Source organism: Plecotus auritus, assembly GCF_963455305.1.
Source record: "Plecotus auritus genome assembly, chromosome: 2".
NCBI classification, from domain to species: Eukaryota; Metazoa; Chordata; class Mammalia; order Chiroptera; family Vespertilionidae; genus Plecotus; species Plecotus auritus.
In genome coordinates this window covers 84,560,205-84,580,070 of record NC_137771.1, presented here as the reverse complement: position 1 = coordinate 84,580,070, position 19,866 = coordinate 84,560,205, and the positions used below count along the sequence as shown (strand labels likewise).

General features: G+C 41.4%; 1 pseudogene across 1 annotated transcript in view; it reads right to left on the bottom strand.

Moving 5' to 3' along the window:
• Positions 1-14,540, bottom strand: part of LOC308241128 (homeobox protein NANOG-like) — a 187,299-nt pseudogene extending 172,759 nt beyond the window's left edge. The window contains exon 1 of the transcript in view: positions 14,463-14,540. The product of the transcript in view is annotated as a homeobox protein NANOG-like (transcript). The remainder of the gene's footprint in view (positions 1-14,462) is intronic.
• Positions 14,541-19,866: the final 5,326 nt, after the last annotated feature.

Here is a 19,866-nt window from a genome sequence, read left to right as displayed (position 1 = left end):
ATTGGTGACTCCTCGTGCCTCTCTTTATACCGTGACTCCCAGACATGCTCCTAGAAAGGCATTAGAGCCAAAGCAGTTCCAAGTTCACTAAATGCCATCTGTCCATGTGACAGATAAGAAAACTGATGCCTAGAGGCTTTAAGGACTTGACCAACTTCATATACCAGCTTACTGTAAAACCAAAAATAGATTCCAAGTCTCCTGCCTTCTAGAGCAGTCCTCCTTTGTTATATTCTACTGCTCCCAGAGTAGGACCAAAGATCATTCATCCAACTTTCTCACTGCATACTCACTAAGTGCCAGGCACTATGGTGAGCATTTGAAACTGTAAGATTCTTCCATGGCAATAATAAAAGCCCTTTGCAAATGACCCCCCAAAAAATAAAATAAAATTGCCCTGAAAGCTTCTTGCCCTAGAATATCAAACAATTAATGAACACCTACTCTGTGCCCAAGTTCAGTACTAGGTGCCAGGAAAGAAAGAAATAGATAAGACACTCTCCATCCCCTCCTTGCAATACTCCTAGCTGAAGTTAGATTCCACCAATGGGGATAAACAGAAAGGAGATTCAGACCATGAATTAACATGGAATAAACACAGATAACAAATAGACAAGATTAAATATTTAGATTATGCATCGGCCAGGGGTTAAGTGGATTAATGGAGTGATGAGTTGGGCAGAGTTATGGGATTTCCATGTTTAGACAGGGTGGATTAGGTTGTCTAGCACATGGAAATGCAAATCAAAACTGCTATCTTCAGCACTAACACCCTCTATTCATCTCTAGAAGAGCCTTCTGTCAAAGGGCGGAAAGTGCAGGACAGACCATGTCTCCCCATCTTTACAACATCCTGGTGAGTCAGACCCAGAACTGTAATTCCCAGGCTCATGGTGAGGAAGCAGACGCAGGGGAGGAAGTGGGAAAGTCGAGTCACTAAAACCTAGTCCTGGCCCCTCTTCACCTCCAGTCTAAATGCCTCCAGAGCACTTGGGCAATCCATACAGGCTCCAACATGATGACCCACTGTAACACAGCCCCTTTGATCTTTTACTTCAAAGGAGGAGAAATTGTGAGTTACCTTGTAATTATCTCCCCAAGTACTTCAAATGCATGTTTGGATTCTCTATAGAGCATAAGTTTCTTAAGGGCAGGGATGTACCTTGAATGCCCCCTCACTTGCAGTAGAGCGGGGAAGCGCTCCAGAGACTGCGGATCTTACACTTTCTTGCTGAATGAATGAATGGTCTAGCAAAGACATCGCAGAAGCAAAAAATGGCTGTGCTGCTGACCAGGTGCATTTCTCACTGCCCATTCATTTCTGGCCCTGCACACCTCCTGCCCCTACGAAGCTTGCTCCTGCAACAAATCTCTACAGGAGAGTGATTGAATTGAATGCCCTTGAAATCACTTGCATGAATCCACTACCAACAGAAACAAAAAAGAGTTGTTTGTAAAGAACTGTGAGAAGTGCCCGAAGATCTTGGTACATTGTTTTTCTGGCAGAGGAATTCCATACTAATATCCTCATCCGAAGATACTGGTTGTCAGAGAATAATTAAGGGCACAGGTGCCTGGTTCCAGCACCAAACTTTTGTTTGCTCCTTCTTGTAATTTTTCTCCCACACCTGACACCCACTCACTACCCAGATAAATTGGAAAGTAGAGCTTAGAGTCTCTTTCTAAAATCATTATAATGTTGCTTCTTCATAGACCACATCTTGTCTGACTTCCAGGCCCCTATTGCTGTGAGTACTAATTTGCAAAATAGTCTTAAGAGAGGTAAAATGCGGACATAGTGGAGTGGAGTGGCCTGGGTTTGCCTCTGGGTCCTGCGGCTACATTAGCAATATGATTCCCTTCTAATGAAAACTTTTGATTTACAGATGACAAGCTGAGGCCCTGGGACATTTAAAAACCTACCTTTTAAACTGTTCTAGTCCATCTCAAAAGTCTATTCCAGCTCCATGCTTTTGATTGCAGTTTACCTGCCTGTTATCTCCCTCCACCCCCAAACTGTTATCTTGTGAGACAAGGTGGGGAACCTCACCTTTCCTTACTGGGAACTGGCCCAATCTTACCATGCATGACATTCAGACAAATGGCTGCCAATGGTTGCTGGTATGAGTAAATAGGCTGTGACCTTTATATGCCTTCCTGCTGGGTGTGCTCTGCCCACCACTTTGTTTCCCTGTCTGAGTACCCTTCATCACCACCCTACACAGAATCGAACTTGATTCCTGACCCTGGACCATCTGTCCCATCCATTACTCATTCAGTTCCTGCCAAGGCAACTACCATTCCCCCAGAGAAGTGGTGCATCCTCTGCATTCATCTCTCCTCCAACCCTCACAGCCCCCACAACTGATCTTCCCTGAGCTCTAACGTGCCTCTGGTTCATCCCCATCGAGGTCTTCAGAGAAAGTGTGTCCATTACTGCTTCCCTCATGTGTTGTTCATTCAATAAATGAGAACGTGACACAGAGCTCTGAAGTTCTAAGAGAGTTCAGTTCTTGAAAAGCTGACATCTATTGCTGTCTTGGTGAGTCTACAAAAGAAATTGTTAGTTCAAGATGGCTTTGGCCTTCTTTGGCAGTTTGAGGGCAATTTTTAAAGGGTAGGAGCTGGAAAGTCCCTCAACAGTTAAAATATTCCTTGAAAATACAAACTGGCAGACTGCATTCATTATTGTGGATTCTTTTTTTTTTTTTTTAAGCAGAAAAAACATTTTTCAATACTTGGGTTATGTGCTTTAAACATTGTCCTGACATCTGTTCTTTAAAAGCACAATAGAAGGCATGCTTTCAACTACAAACACAGATAAAATATGGAAACACAGCTCTGTATTTCTGGGCTACGGACATGCTAAGTAATAGGGATTTGCATGACTAAGCTTCTACTATGCTGACGTATGCAAAACTCAGGAGCATTTGAATCATCCTTCTTCGTTTGACAATGTTTAAATGAGAAACAGCCTTCACCCTGGATCTGAAGACTTGTGAGCTCACATGAGAACGTGACTGCACCCAATTTAATAGAAATTTTAAAACAGCTCTATCTAAATATTAGGTCTCCTTAGCTCACAGTGATGTAGGCAATGATTCTAATTATAGGAACAAAAGGTCAGGAGAGATTAGACCAGGCCAAATCTGGGCACAATTCACCTGAGATCTGGCTCAAGCTGGTTTTTAAGATCTTACTTTTATTTGCAAAAGTATAATAAAACCTGGAACTTAGTGAATATTTATCTTGAAATTTATTTCATGCTAAACTTTTGTAGTGATGTTTTTTCCCTTTCCTTTAAGAAGCACTACCTCATAACAATAAATGAATTTCCAAAAGCTTAGTCAGTTAACACTATGGTGACAGCATCTGTTTTGTTCTTTTCAATTACAATAAAGTGGATTAGGGGTTCTAATCAAATTATTTTTCCTAAAACATCAATTACCTACTCCCCCAAAAAAGTGTCACATTTTGAATTTCCTGAATTGCCGTAATTCCAAATTTTCTGTTGCCATGTCACAATAATTAAAATGTCCTGGAAATTCTTAATTTTTTGTTGTGGGAGGGGGAAAGCATCCAAATGAACTGAAACCCTGTGTTAGAGAGCCTGTCTTGATGTTTATTCAGGAAGTACTCATTGCCTTGAGAAAGAGTTTTAGTGGCCCACCCACATCTGTATTATTTCATAGGACAAAACACAGCCAAACCCCCTCGCTGGTCCAACTTGAACCTGAGTCGGAACTGACTTCCTCTAGTGTTTCCCCATATTGCGGAGGAGCCTCTGGCTTTGGTACATGTGTCCTTCCTCCTAAGGAAGTCACCAGCCAACCACACCTTAGACCCATTTCACAGCAGAAAAAAAAAGTATCTGACAGGTTGCTGAGAAACCAGCCTGTGTAGGGCCCCACCTGGGCACTCCCTTCCCCCTACCCTCCTTAGGAACAGAAATAGTGATGTGGGAGGAGATTGTTGGCCCTGAATGTCTAGGGTGTGATGGTTCCCAGAGGGTGGGAAATGGATGCTTGTGCTTTGAGAGTAGTATGGACCTGCCCACACAGGTTCCATTGATGGAGCAATACAAACCCAGAGGAAGTGGAAACGCCTACCTTCTAATCAACGTCAAAAGACTGGACAATAATTATTTCAGCAATCATCATGAACACCTAAAGACCAATGGGCCCTCCTTAAGTTTTCAAGACTGTATAGGCCTCCAAGTCTCTTACACCAGACCTCCCAAACTATAATGTGCATATGAATTTCCCGAGTCTCTTGTTAAAATGCAAATTCTAGCCCTAGCTGGTTTTGCTCAGTGGATAGAGCGTCAGCCCACAGACTGAAGGGTCCCAGGTTCGATTCCAGTCAAGGGCACATATCTAGGTTGTAGGCTCAATGCCCAGCCCTAAACTAGCATGTGCAGGAGGCAACTAATCGGTGTGTTTCTCTCACATCAATGTTTCTCTCTCTGTCTCTCCCCCTCCCTTCCACTCTCTCTCTAAAAATCAATGGAAAAAATATCCTCAGGTGAGGATTAATAAAGAAAAAAAGCAAATTCAAATTCATTAGGTCTGGGGTGAGACTCAAGATTCTAGTATTACTAACAAGCTTCTGAGGACCACACTTTGAGTACTGTCTTAGTTTGTTTAGGCTGTTATAACAGAATACCATAGACTTGGTATAAACAACAGAAATTTATTTCTTATAGTTCTGGTGGCTGGGAAATCCAAGATCAAGATGCTGGCAGATTCAGTGTCTGGTGGGGTCCCACTTCCTGGTTCTTCTTGCTCTGTCTTCACATGACAGAAGGGGTGAGAGAGCATCCTGGGATACTAATCATATTCATGAAAGCCCCATCTTCCTAATACCATCATCTTGAGGATTAGGATAGCAACATATAAATTTTGGGTAAACACATTCAGTTCATAACAGGTAGAGAGGTCTTATACCAATCAAGGGATGTGGAGAAGCTCACCCTGGACAACTGATATTGGTCAAATTACCAACCCTGGGAGGTAACTGCCAACAAGACAAATTTAATTTGATTTAGAAATATTAAATAAGTGAGATTTCCTGCATCCATATGTTGTGGAGCAAATGCAAATTCATTTCTTATTCAAGCTTGCCCATTAGTACTTTAAAGCTTTAAAACAGCTATTATGCACCCAGCCAGAATGGCTGTTGGTTGAGTGTGATCCTATGCACCAAAAGGTTGCAGGCTTGATTCCTGGTCAGGGTACATACCCGGATTTCAGGTTCAGTCCCTAGTTGGAATGCATACAGAATCAACTGATGGATATTTCTCTCTCACATTAATGTTTCTCTCTCTCCCTTCCTCTCTTTAAGCATATCCTCAAGAGAGGATGAAAATATAATCTATATATATAAAGAGCCAGGGTCGTAACATCCAAAATGACTGAAGACTCGACCAAACACCAGGTTGCGTGCGCAGCAGGCGAGCAGGCTGAACTGCTGACCTCTTAGAGAGAGAGAGAGAGGTGGGGCTGATCAGCAGTGGCAGCAGCTGCTGGCAAGGCCTGGAGAGAGGAGCAGGGTGACCAGACACTGCAGATTTCCTCTCTCCAGGCCTTGCCAACAGCCAAGCCTCTCTCTCTCTCTCTCCCAGAGGTCAGCAATTCATCCTGCTCACCAGCAGCATGGGGTGGCTGCTGATCAGCCCCACCTCTATGATCAGGCCTGGAGATAGGACTGGAGATGCTGACTGGCATAGAAACTGACCAATCAGAACCAAATCTGAGTGAAGTGCAAGGAGCCAATGGCTGCCTAGGAGGCAGAGCTTTTAATGCTGACTGGCATAGAAATCAACCAATCAGAACCTACTCTGGGTGAACTGTGAAGGCAGAACCTAAGGTGGGGGCTGAGGAGGGATTTTAAGGGCAACAAATGTTTGGTGTAAGGTGTAAGAAAGCAGTTCAATTTTTTAATGACTGGTTTGGCAGTATAGTGCATATGGCTGGCTGTCAGTCCAGATATAGGGATTATGTGTTTTTGCCTGCCAAGAGCATCTCCTCCTGCTGAAAAAGGGTTCCCCCTCCCCAATTTAAGCAAGTCTATCCTATATAATCTATCTATCTAATAAAAGGGTAATATGCTAATTAGACTGGGTCAACTGGCCATCTTCCAGACATCCGACTTCCTTCCGGACAAAGCCATGGTGGTGGGGACCAAGGCAGAGGCAGCTAGGGGCAATCAGGCTGGCAGGGAGGGCAGTTAGGGGCAATCAGGCAGGCAGGCAGAGAGGTTAGGGGTGATCAGGCAGTCAGGGGGGCAAGGTAAGGGCAATCATGCCAACAGGGGAGAGCAGTTAGGGGCAAGATCAGGCTGGTAGGGAAGAGCAGTTAGGGGCAATCAGGCAGGCAGGGGAGAGCAGTTAGGGGCGAGATCAGGCTGGCAGAGGAGGGCAGTTAGGGGCAATTAGGAAGGCAGGCAGAGGCAGTTAGGGGTGATCAGACAGGCAGGCAGGCAAGTGGTTAGGAGCCAGTCATCCTGGATTGCAAACGGCAGTTGGACATCCCCCAGATTGGAGAGGGTGCAGGCCGGGCTGAGGAAACCCCCTCCGTGCACGAATTTCGTACACTGGGCCTCAGTAATAATATAAAACAGGTGTTACCCATCAAAATAGATTAGTCAGCAAGGACCTGCTCTCATGTAAGTAGCCAGAGTCTCCATGACATCAGTGTATCATCTGCTGTGTGCATTTCATAGATCAACTTTCCATCACTTCACCATCATCTTAACCAAAAGTTTATAACAAATGGTTCTTCATTCAGTTATTATGGAGCTTTTATTTTGTAATAGATGATTATTTTTAAAATCCTCTTCATAATTTCATTGTTTCCTACTTCAAAGTTTAAACTCCTAGATAAACAATCTTTCACTGTTCTAGGCATCCGGGAGAAACTAGACATTAGACTAGGCTCTTTACATAGACATCATCTCATGTATCCCCCATGAAATGTAGGTATTATTAGTCTCATTTTATAGCTGGGGAAATTGATCCTCAGAGCGTTTAAATAGCTAGTTCATGCTCACTTTGTACTAAGTGGTAGAACTGAAAATTAAAAACTCAAGTCTATTTGCTCTGTAGCTATTTCTGTTGGTTTATTTGTTTTTCTTTACCAGGCTTCACTATATCTGTGCCTTCTCCCAGCTCCAGAGATAACCTTTAGGATTATAATCCTACTAAAGGCCCATTGCACGAAGAGATTCGTCCAATAGGCCTTCCTTCCCTTGGTTTCCAGCACCGGTTTTCCTCTGGCACCCAGGACCAAGGCCTTCACTCCGGCCAGAGTCTGCCATCTTTGTCTTCACTGCAGATTCCAGCCAGAGTCTGCAGTCTTGTCTTCGCTGTGGCACTCTGCTCCTATAGATCCCTTCGCCCCCTGCCCTCCCTCTCATAGCAGGCATCCTGCCCCACCTGGCCACTGCACCTGGAGCATCTGGGCAGCCACCATATTTGGCCTTCTAATTTGCATACTCACTCTGATTGGCTGTGGGCATAGCGGAGGTACGGTCAATTTGCATGTTTGTCTATTATTAGGTAAAATGGACCACACCCCTATGGATCACTTCCCAATGGACCATCAAACCTTTTCCAAATAAAATAGAATATTCTGTGGCAGGGGCTTAATTTACTCTTCACTAAACATCTATTTAGAACCTTCCCAGAAAAGGGAAGACTTTAGTCTAAGGCTCAAGATTTTTGATTCAGCTTAAATTTTCCAGATTTTTAATGAGAGTTTCATGAGCCATCTCCAATTCTTTCGTGTAAGCTTCTCTAACAAAGAATTCTCCATTCCATCTGTTCCAGAGAGCTGAACAGATCTTCCTTAGGATTTAAGACACTGCGGATACTACCAAGTCTTACCTTTTCCTTCAGGGATAAAAACCCGTATGGGGATTCAAGATGGTACTTATTCTTCTCATTAAAATTTCTTTCCAAGTTACTTTACTTTTCTGAGTCTCAACTTATTTAATCGTAAAATATTAGTAATGGCAGCTGATCATTAGGCTGTTCAAGAATTGCTAGAATATCCTATGAAAAGTACCTGGTCCAATAAGTAAAGGGGTGGCCTCTCATAAGGTAAAAGATTTTAGCCTTTATTCTTGTTTTATTTTGTGTGAGTGAAGTGATGGGTAAGGGGAATCCAATCACTTTTATATTTCTCTTCCTATTAGCTAGCAACTCATTTTCTGGCAAACTTCAGGTCCTTTCCATCTTAGTCAGGCTAAAAGCCAGATGATGATAATTAATAATAATAATAATAATAAACTCTTATCCATCTAGGCATCATTACCATGTAAATTATGCCATGTATGGGTCAAGCTAACATTTTGTTATTCTTCTGAAATGGTCTGTTGGGCCATGTCTTGTTCACATTAGGTCTTATCTGGATGACCTCTGGTAGAGCTTTGAAGACTGCTCAGAAAGTACACATTTAGACTGTGGTTTGCCCATAACTGTGTACCTCATCTAGCCACATTTCAGTGACACTTCATCAGTCCCCTAAATTGAACTCCTGTCCTAAAATTATTCAAATCCTACATATAACCCAGATCCTGCTTTTTCTTTTGCTCTGTCTCAGAGTTATCAAGTTAAAGGAAGCTGCTTTCCAAGTCTGGTTCAACTACAGGTCAAAAATGGTCCCTTTTCCCTCCTTGCTATCTCACCACCAATCGCCTTCCAAGGCCTCAGTACTTACATATAGAGCTAGGACAGGGTTGAATAACTGAGTGAACAATTGTTCCAGCAGGTTTGGGCACTGTATCAAGTGTGCAAGGACACAGGCCATCTGCTTTGAATATTGACACTTTATGGTGTTTTGTCATTTCCCTTAGTTCTCTCCAACCTCCTAAGCACCAGCATATTCATGCCCATTCAATAATACCTCTTAGCTAGGGAATTCAAAATATTTCTGGGTGAGTGACAATAATTAACAGTCCTATGAAATGATGTCTCTGGATAAAGGGAAAGAATTACAAAGGTAAAAATAGAACTCAGGTATCCTTACCCCAAAGGCATTGCCTGTAGGATCAGCTCCACATTCTTCAGCATGGACAATGGTCACAGTCTAGGTCCTGTCATTCCATATCACCTGCTCAGATGCTCTAATTCCTTGTTATTTAGGATGTGTGTATGGACCATCAGCATCAGCATCATCTGGGAACTTGTAAGAAATGCGGGGGAAAAAATAAAATGCAGAATCGTAGGCCCCTCCCAGATGTACTAAATAAGGCCCTGCTTTTTAACAAAATCCCCAGGTAATGACAATGCTCTTTTCTGGGGACTATACTTGGAGTAGCAAGGCTCTAGATTACCTCTCATTCTCTAAAGAAGTTACACATGGTTTTGCCTCCAACCCTTTGCTCATATTATCCCACATGGTTTTGCCTCCAACCCTTTGCTCATATTATCCCTTGTGTTTATAATATTCTTGCCCACCTCTCTGTGAATTCTACACAATTTCAGTTCTTATTATAAATCATCAGAGCATCCATCTTTGCACTAAGCAAAAAGAATGATTAATAATAATTACTTCTCAGACTCCACATATGCATTTCTAACCACCTGTACTTATAATTAGTTGCCTAAATGTACTGGTCTCTCCAGCAGGATTAAGTTGTTCAACAGTGGGGCCCATGTTTATTTATCAATCCAGCATATGATATGTGCTCAATAAATGTTCATTGAATACATATTGACACTAGCTCAATGTTCTTTGACATTTTTACATGTTCAGTAGGTTCCAGAAGAAACCATGTCATTTGTAAGACATCCCACCAAATTTTAACTTGGTGCCACCTTTAGCATACAGCAAATACTACATCTTTGACAGGCCATCTTGACTCAGAAACTTAAGATATTAAGTTTTTGCATATGTACTCATCAATGTGCTGAAACAAACAAAAAAAATTGTTTGCTCCTAATCATCTTGGGCAGGTGATTGTAAATTGCAGTGTGTAAATGTAACACATCACTAGGAGCCTTAATGATCCAAAATTGGCTCTGGCAAGGTTTTTCTTTCTCAGTCCAAGAGCACACAACAACAACCTTTGTTGATAGGTAAGTTGATATACAGTAAAAACAAAAATATTTTAAAACACTCTTTGGAATTGAAGGCATTGAAGTCAATCAATCAGAAATTCATCATGTTATTTCCTGCTTCTCACCCCAACCTCATTCATGACTATGCTCCAACAGCTTGGTTTTAATTAACTATGACTATGAAATTTTCCTTCTTCCCCAAGGCCCCAGCCAAATCCCACTGGGAATGAAAGGACTATGCAGAAAGATGGTTGAAATTTCCCATCAGTTGAATTTTTTATACAGTGACTGCTGCTTTAAAAGCCAATTGCAATGCATATGGCTTACAAATTATTGCCTCGTGTAGGGAAAGCAAAACTATTTCTCCAAGTAGATGTACACTTGGCCAAATCCTATGGTATAGTTTACATGTTTAGAGCTGAGATTCTATAACAATTGAGGTACCTGTTAAAGGTACTACGGACAGTCCTGAGACAACTCACATCTGTTCATTCTTCACCACTACATGCTGTGACTGTGCTGGGTTGTGGGATATAGGTTATGAGGCTTAGTCACTGCCAATAGATAACTAGCAAGAGTCTTAGAATTTTAGGTTGAAGATGAACTTCAAGATCATTTTATCTAATGCTTGAATCTCCTAGGTAATAGCCTACCAAGTGGTCTTCTAGCCAATACCAGAATACCTCTAATAACAAGGAACCCATTTCCTTCCAAAGCATTTATGTTCAAGTCTTGTCTCACCTTGTGTATGCAACCTTATCTCCATCTTTTTCTGTACCGAAACATTGAACCCCAGCCAATCACAGGCTGTGCATGTACCCTAAATAAAATATCTGCTTTCTCACTCTATGCACCCACTAGCTAGGATTCCTCAGATTCAAGCAACAGATCCTAACCCTTATTACCTTGATAAGCAAGAAATCTGCTAGGAAGAACAGAAAGAAAGAGTAAAGAATCAGGCCCTATGAAGGGTGGACAACTGGATCCAAGCCACAGGAGCACCAGTGCAGCATTTTTACAATCTCACCATCGATTAATCAGGTCCAGTGGTTTCCTAGCTCAGAAACTCTAGGTTCAAGTTCCAAATTTTAGGGAACAGAGTCTGCTTAGTCTAAATGGATGTCACTTCTTGTCCAGAGAAAGGCCAACACCACTTAGGCCACATGCAGAAGAGATGGGGAGTCCTCCAAAGTAAAAGGAGGTGCTGTTACCAGAAAAAGGAGAAACAACGCTGGGCTGACAAAAAATGAAAAAATGTTTATAAACTCACATCCCTGCTTTGGCCCAAAGCTGGAAGGACCTCTTCCATCCCCAGGCAATTTTAACTGGCAGCCTGGATACCAACCCCCTTCCCCTTCCTGGCACTCAGTGCCTCTGCCTTGTTTTGTAGACAACCCCCGTGAGTGTGCACACCTTATTTCCCACACCAGATTGTAATTTCTTGGAGGGCAGGAACCAAATATTCTTGTTCTTTTATCTGCATCAGTACCTATATACGAAGTATCTGCTTATATACCATTGTTTTCCAAAGCAGCAGAAGATGTATATCCAAAAAGTAGGGTGAAGGGTAGGAAGCAGTGAATTATCGTGAGCACTAAAATGTGCATAATTGACACTCCTTCATTTTAGGATTTTATGGTGTAGGGGATTTCTATTGGTTAAATAAAGATTTATTTTCCATGATTGTGGTGTTAAGTAGAAATACCTCAACATATTAATATTCATCTTCTGGCATTTCAACTACTATTCCTGTTCTTTCAGCCTACAACCAGTAATTATGCCAAGATCCAGGAGTATAAGTGGGCATCATATTTGTCTCTGCCTTCAAGGAGCTCATCATCGTTGATGAGTGTGGGAGGAGGGGGTGGTGGAGGGGAAATAAAGCAGGACTTATGGTATGAGAATCTGTATACCAGGGGTACAGGCTAGGTGCCTCCCTAATCCTCTGTTCAGTGTTTCTCAAAGCACATCCTCAGACTTCCTGCAACAAACTTCTCAGACCTCAGACCCCTAGCCTCATGTCTGGCCTATAGAATCAAGCATTTAGCCTAGTGCTTGGGCCTAGGAGGTTTTTTTTCTTTTTCTTATTTTTTAATTGTTATAAACATTATATAGGTTGCAAGTAAATAAAGAATTACAGCATTGTAATTCAATATCTGTATGCACTACATCATGATCGCCACCAAAAATCTATTCACCATCTTTCACCATACAATTGACCCCATCCCCGCAACCCTCTTTCCCTCTGGTAACCACCAATCTGTTGTCTGTATCTATGAGTTTGTTTTTATTTTTTTATTTGTTTGGTTTGGTTTTAGATTTCACATATGAGTTAAATCATATGGTATTTGTCTCTCTCCATCTGACTTCTATCACTTAGCATAATACACTCAAGGTCTTTCCATGTTGTTACAAATAGTAAGATTTCATTCTTTTTTTATGGCTAAATAATATTCCGTTGTAAATATGTACCACAACTTATTTATCCATCCATCAATGGACACTTAAATTGTTTCCATATCTTGGCTATTATAAATAATGCTGCAATGAACATAGAGGTACATATATTTTTTTGAATTTGTGTTTTGGGTTTCTTCAGATAAATTCCCAGAGTGGAATAACTGAATCATCTGGGAGTTCTATTCTTAATTTTTTGAGGAAGCTCCCTGCTGTTTTCCATAGTGGCTGCACCAATTTGCATTTTCACCAACGGCATATGACGGTTCCCTTTTCTCCAGATTCTCACCAACACTTGTTTCTTGACCTGGGAGTTTTTCAAAAGCATCCTGAGTGATTTTTATGCACATCATATATTGAGAGGTATTATTCTAGTCACAAATTTTTGAGTTTGTGTATGCAGTATGTTATTATAGGGATATTACAAAGCCCCCAAAAAACCAATAAAATTCCAATAAAACAATATATAAATCCCCAGTAACCCATCATCTAATGAAATAAAACTTCCATGCAGTATCATACTCATTTTCCATGACTCACCAGTCATTGACATACATGGTTCCATTATTAAACCCCGAAGGCGACAAATGGCCTATTTGACAAGAAGAGTTTTCAGACTGGCAAGCGCCTGCAATGTTGCCTGGCCCGGGCATTGGTTAGAAGACTCAGCACAGGCAGTACATCTGGATTGCATTATTGGGTTTCTATTAACTCTGCTCCCTTAATATTTGTTATCCAATTGGAAATGGGCCCCATGATAAATAGGATTCCTCACACAGGGAAGATGCAGCAATTATAATATGTATAGCTGCTATTAATATTATTTTTCATCATGGGTTGTTTCTCATGATCTTAAAGTCACTAGATATTCTCCCTGTCTTCTATTTTGAGTATAGCAGAAGAGAGAACTGGAAAATGTGCTATTGACTCAGTCAAAGAATGAAGAAGTACAGTCTAATTTCCCCCTTTCTAAAAGCCCTGATAACTACCAAAAAGTGAAACTAAATAAAAATAGAAATTCTGTCCTTTTAACAGCAGGTCCCAAATTTTCTGCGGGAAATGGAACAAGTCTGGCCTTGCAGATAGGAAAGCTAAGTTTAGCCCCACACTGCCTCTTAGCAGATATGGGGACAAATCACCCACCTCTGTACCGAGGTCTCCTCGTCTGTCCATCATGGGTAGCATCTCCCCCAGCGTTTTGGTTGGATAAAATAGTTCACAGATGGAAAAGTATTTTATATACTCACAGTCAGGGCTTCTTACTAGGGGTCCATGAAGCCCACGGGCCTTGGCTGCAGGATTCTAGTGAGCATCCTGACATTATAAATAAAACTGAGTGTGTACATGCACATGTGCTTTTTTCTGGGAAAGAAGGTCTGTAGCTTTCATCAGATTTTCAAAGAAGGCTATGACCTAAATTAGTATCCTGTTCCTCTTTCTCTGTAATTAATTACCAAGTGTTTATTGAGCCTTTACCATGGAATCTGTCATTAGTGGTGCCGCGAACCTCCACTTCTCTTCTAACCCATGAACAGTCAGGGAAGTTTTACAGGGTTTATGTTGGTTTGGGTTTCATTTTACAGGAGGGCAGGGGTAAGGGTCATGCACCAAGAGATGCCTGAGAAGCATTACCTCATCCCTGGGGGAATCTAAACCCACGGGGCTCTCTCCCAAGCCTCTGACAGGGAGGAGTGCAAGGCTGTCGAGCCTGTTCTAAGTCAGCATAACGTGTTTTCCACTCTAGCAACACCTAACATATGGTGTGTGCACTGATGCTTATGAAAACAGTGATTCATCCTTAATCCTTTAAAAAAAAAAAAAAAGAAAGAAAAAACGTCGACCCTATGTGGCCTTGGCTCTGCTCCCTGAATGCCCTTCTGTTCTCCAAAATGTCTGTGCTGTCACCTGCCTCCACCTGGTCCTGTTTGCTCCTCTGCCTTACCTTTCCTACAGGCTCCTCCTGCCAGCCTTCTGATCTCCGGCTCCTTCCCTTTGTGTTGCTCTTTTTCTGCATCTGCATGGTCACTGCTGGAGCTTTAGCTGCACAACCAAACCCCTCTGCAATGTAAAGACCTTTCCTCTCACTTCCATTCTGTGTTTTGCCTGAATGTCCCCTCCCCTTGCACCCCTTCTATGCCTTTATCATTCTTCCCTATCCCTCACCTCTTCAAAGAAATACCTCCCTATTTGAGGGGAACAGGGAAGTAAGAAGGAGAAGGAAGGTGTAGGAAGAGATGGGTTGCAGGATAAAAACATTGAAAATCACTGATTTTTCCCTCCCTTCTTGATTTAATTCACAAGGTCTTTTGTTTGATGTCCAACAGGGCAGACGGCAAAGGTGCTTTATTCTGAGGGAATACAAAACCTCACCAGTCTTGTGAAAAATCAAAGAAGTAAGAGAAGAACAGAGGCACAGATCAAAGAGAGGGAAAGAGTAAAGAGATATCTCACTGTAGGTGATCTCATAGTTTAACTCTGTTTAAACCAAAGTAGATCTTAATCAAATAGGCAAATAGCACAAAAGAGTCATATCTAGAGATAGGCAGCCAATCATTGTCAATGAGACTTGGGAAGAGGACAGTCTCGAATTATGCAACAAGGTGTGTTTCAAACATTAGTTGTTGCTTGGGGCTGAAAATGCCTTTTCAAATAAAAGCATTATGATTCAGAGAAGGCAGACAAAACTGAGTGAATCATAGTTCCACCTTGAGCAAGTAACTCATAGTAACCTTGAGCAAGTAACAACCTCTCCCAGCCTCAAATGCACATGAGGACTTCTTAGAAGTATATCTCTATTGCAGGATTGTTGTGAAAAATAATGTCTCTCAAGTACCTGGCATACAGTAGATGTTCAATAAATGATGGCTATTACTATTGTTGTTTAAAACCTGCTGGATATGGCAGTTAGAATCACAGGGGGAAACCACAATAGCTAATAACCTGCAATCCACCAGAAATAAAGAACCATGCTTAAAAATATATATATAAACTTAACCATCATATACTTAACACTTCTCCAGGAAAATCCAGAGTTTAACCCCCAGCAAAAAAGTAACTGCTTCTCCAAGTACAGGCTTTGCTGGCATCTGTGCCCTGGGATGAGGCAGGGGGTGGTCCCAGCAGGTGGGAGGTAAAGAGAGAGAGGCAACCTCACAAGAAGTGGTCAAGTTTCTGAGCTCGGTTCCTTATTCATATATATAAAAAAAAAACAACAGTTGTGTACACTGCACACAGATTGGAAGAACTAAAAATTGACCAGTTACAAAACCTGTGTTTTCTGGAATACCAGTTTCATAGGCTATTAGTAAGTATTACCAAAATGAGAAATCCTGGGTCACAATGCTGGTATATGCTACTTTGCAATGTCTACCAACATTTTAAATGCACCCATCCTTTGATATAGCAGTCCTGCTAATGAGATGGAGAGGACAGATTAAATTGACTTCTTTTACAGGACTTCTTCAAGACAGGAATGTGATATGTAACTTTTCCCAAACATATTTCAACTCTGGCGCCTTTTCTTATAGAACATCTCCTGGGACTACTGTTTCAAGGAAGACATTTGGAAACACTAAATTAGATCATGTGCATGTGAGCTATACAGATGGTACTCCACAAGCCTTTTATTTTCTTCTGATGGTCCTAGGATTAGCCCTAGACCTCCTATCCTATCACCACCATCTGTTCCTTATGACCAAAGTCTCTCTCCTCCCTGTCCTGCTGGAGGATACAATCTAGTCCAATAACATCTCCCTACCCTCCTGTCTCTGAAATACAGAGTCACTTAAAAGTTTTCTAAAGCTCTTTACTGCTTATAGCAAGAAGAAATGAAGAACTGCCCTGGCTGGGTAGCTCAGTTGGTTAGAGTGTCATCCCAATACAGAGGTTGCAGGTTCCATCCCTGGTCAGGGCACATACAAGAATCAACCAATGAATGCATAAATAAATATAAATAAGTGGAACAACAAATTGTTGTTTCTCTCTCTTCCTCTCCCTCTCTCTCTCTCTCAAAGACAAAAGAAAGAAAAAAGAAATGAAGAACAAAATCATTTTCTCCTCTAATTATCTTAGTTTATTCACTTCTCTTTATTTGTTCCTATATGGTATGACAAAGCCAAGTACAGATATTAAAGGTGAGTGTGGGTACATTAAAGACTTGAAGTAAAACTCATCTACATTTCAAGGAAAAATTAGATAATAGATCATGGGTTTTCAACAGAAAAGCTAGGGGAGTTTTTCTGTTTTCGGACTATGGACTGAACAACAGATTGGAACAGGGGCTGGCGAACCAAGAGCAATCAGAGTGAAGTCATTTCTGAGTGACCTTTCCTTTCCTTTCTTGAGTCATCATTAGTCATTTGCCCAAGGATTTGATGTGGTGCTTGTGAGTGGATGTTAGACTAGTGAAGGAAAGAGGGAGCAGAGGGAGGGTCTTAAAAGGGAAGATGCTGTATACAAAGGGCCATTGGTAATTGCGTAGCACCTACAAAGAGAAATATGTCAATGAATGCATGAATGAGTGAATGAGAAAACTGGACATAAACTGACTATAAGTTAGAAAGCCATAGTATTTTAGACTTCAAAAATAAAGATATTAAAAAGAGTTGGATCCAGTTGAACAAGACTGTCTCGGCTGACCAGATAAGCAGTTCCTCTGTCACAGTAGCAGTGAGACTCTTCTTAAGGGAAAGGACTAACTTAATCACCCTGTTCCAATTCCTTCTCAAAGGCACTGACACCCAGCAGGCACCTGGGGGAAGGTCATTCTAGCAGATTTATCAATAGACGGAATTCTACTCTAATCTGTCCAGAGAGGCTTCTCTTTGTGTGTAGTTTTTTTTTTTTTTTTTTTGCGTATTCATCTTGATGGTAGAGATCTTCACCAACTAGCCATCAGGGCTTTGGCACTGACTGATGAGTCTCTTAAATTCCTTGAATATGAAACAGACACAATGAACACTAAGGAGAGAATAAATTTTAACTGCATGCACAGCTGAAAATATCAATATTGACAAAGGACTCCAATTACCATAATTAATTGTTGTGGGGTGTCTTATGAAGACCATGGAATGTCACATAACTGATGAAAGACTTATACAGTCTTAAAAGCACACGTAAATGCTGACACACACAGTAAAAAGGAAGTTGTTTAGCCAATAAAGATAGATTTAAAACTAAATATATTTGTTTAAGTAAAATATGACCAGAAGGATAAACTATTAACAAGCAAAATCTGACCTGCACTCAAAGCCAACAATAAATTTTTTTAATTACTCATCAATTTGAATTATGGATTAAAAAAATACTTCTACATTTTACTGTAAAATAATTGAGAGTTAACTGGAAACAAAGTTTTTTCAGGATAAAGAAATTAATTGTTAAATTCTTAAAAATTTAACATGATAAATTTCCTTTTGGTTAAGTGTAATTAAAATGATTGGATTAAAACTAACAAAAGGAAACAAAATAACAGCAAGAATCAGAATTTGAATGTGTTTATGGGTAAGTGAAAGTCATGTTTTTCTAATTAAGGATGAATTAAGGAATACAATTCTTACTGAAAAAGCAACACGCTTTTCCAGAATCTACCCAATCTTATTTTTTTCTCCAATAACCTTTTTTTTTTTTTTTTTTTTTTTTAAATATATTTTATTGATATTTTACAGAGAGGAAGGAAGAGGGATAGAGAGTCAGAAACATCGATGAGAGAGAAACATCGATCAGCTGCCTCCTGCACACCTCCCACTGGGGATGTGCCCGCAACCAAGTTACGTGCCCTTGACCGGAATCGAACCCGGGACCCCTCAGTCCGCAGGCTGACGCTCTATCCACTGAGCCAAACCGGTTTTGGCTCCAATAACCTTTTAATCTTTAAAAATCTTTTAATTTTTCTCTTCTTTGCTGAAAGATAACATCTAGTTTTTCAAATCATCCAGGGAAGGTGATCCTGGATGATTCTGCCTCCAGCTGTGGCAGATTAATTTGTAACAGACCTGCACTCCCCCTAGGAGCACCTGGGAGAAAATGGAGAAGGGGGAGAAGAGTCAGCTTGAGGACATCCGAAAGGAACCTAGGCACCTAGCACCTGAGGGGGCAAAATTCCGTAGAGAAGAGAACCTGATATTTGTCAGCTGAAGCAGTTTTTCTCTTCAAGGCATTTGATGATCTGAAACAGCAGAATAGTGGTCAAGAAAAAGAAAATCAGCATCCTGTGCATTATCCACTGACACAGTGATTTCATGAAAATAAGTCATATATATTACTTAGCATCTATGAGAAAGGCACTACCAACCTTCTAAGCGAGCACTCAATGATATTGCGCCTGGCCTTCATTTGGAGTTGTCAATCTTCTCATAATCAGAAATGAGTATTTTAAAACCTTAGCAAAATAAACACTGTAAGTTACCTTGGTGAACAGTCTAGTAAGCAAAGGTAAAGAGCCTTACAGGTTGGGTTCCCCAGAAGTAGATGCTGAGATGGAGTTGGTGTCTAAAACGTTTATTAAGGACCAACACCTGTGAAAGGAAGACTGGAAGAGGGAATGGACAGAGGGGGAAGTTGAAATGTGATGCAGGCTCAATAAAGTTTTAGCTAATCAGGCAGGGAGCATTAGAGTAAATATTACCCATCTGAGTTGGCCCCCATTGGGCCAAAAGGGCCAGACCTTTATATGCTCCCTGCATCAGTCACAAGATTGAGAATGATTCGATAAGGCATGGCCGTGGGCAAGGTGGCCCTCTGCAGAAACACCAGACTCTGAAGGAGTGGACAGCTGCAGGCTTCCTTCTGACTGCACCCTGCAGCTGGTCAGCAAGTCTTTCCTTGAAGAAGGAGCGAGCTAGTGCATTTCTGTGTTTCCCAAGCAGCAGTGGCCAACAAAATGGAGCACACTGTACTTAAGGGGAATGGAGTCGGGAAGGGGATGGTGCCCTCCCCACCTGCATCTGTTCATTCATCACTCCCAGACATTCACGGAGCTCTTATACTGGACGTAGAACTCTACCAGGCCCTGTGTGGAAACAGAACCAAGACTCACACTGTCCCTGTCCTCAAACACCATCCATTCAGTGAGGGTAGGCAGACATGCACACAGAGGGGCTGTGGGACAGAGGAGGGACACCTCACCTGGCCAGGATTCTTCTTATCTTCCCACCTAAGTGCTTTCTGGACAGGTACGCCTGCCATGTAACTAACTAGGCATACACTGCCATCTACAATGGAGCACACCCCTGGTGACTTATGGAAAAAGTAAAACATGGGGACAAAAATGATTTAGCTGCCATTTCCAATAGTCACATGAAGGTGAATCACCATCAATTTCCTTAGGCTTTGTTAGTCTGTAACAA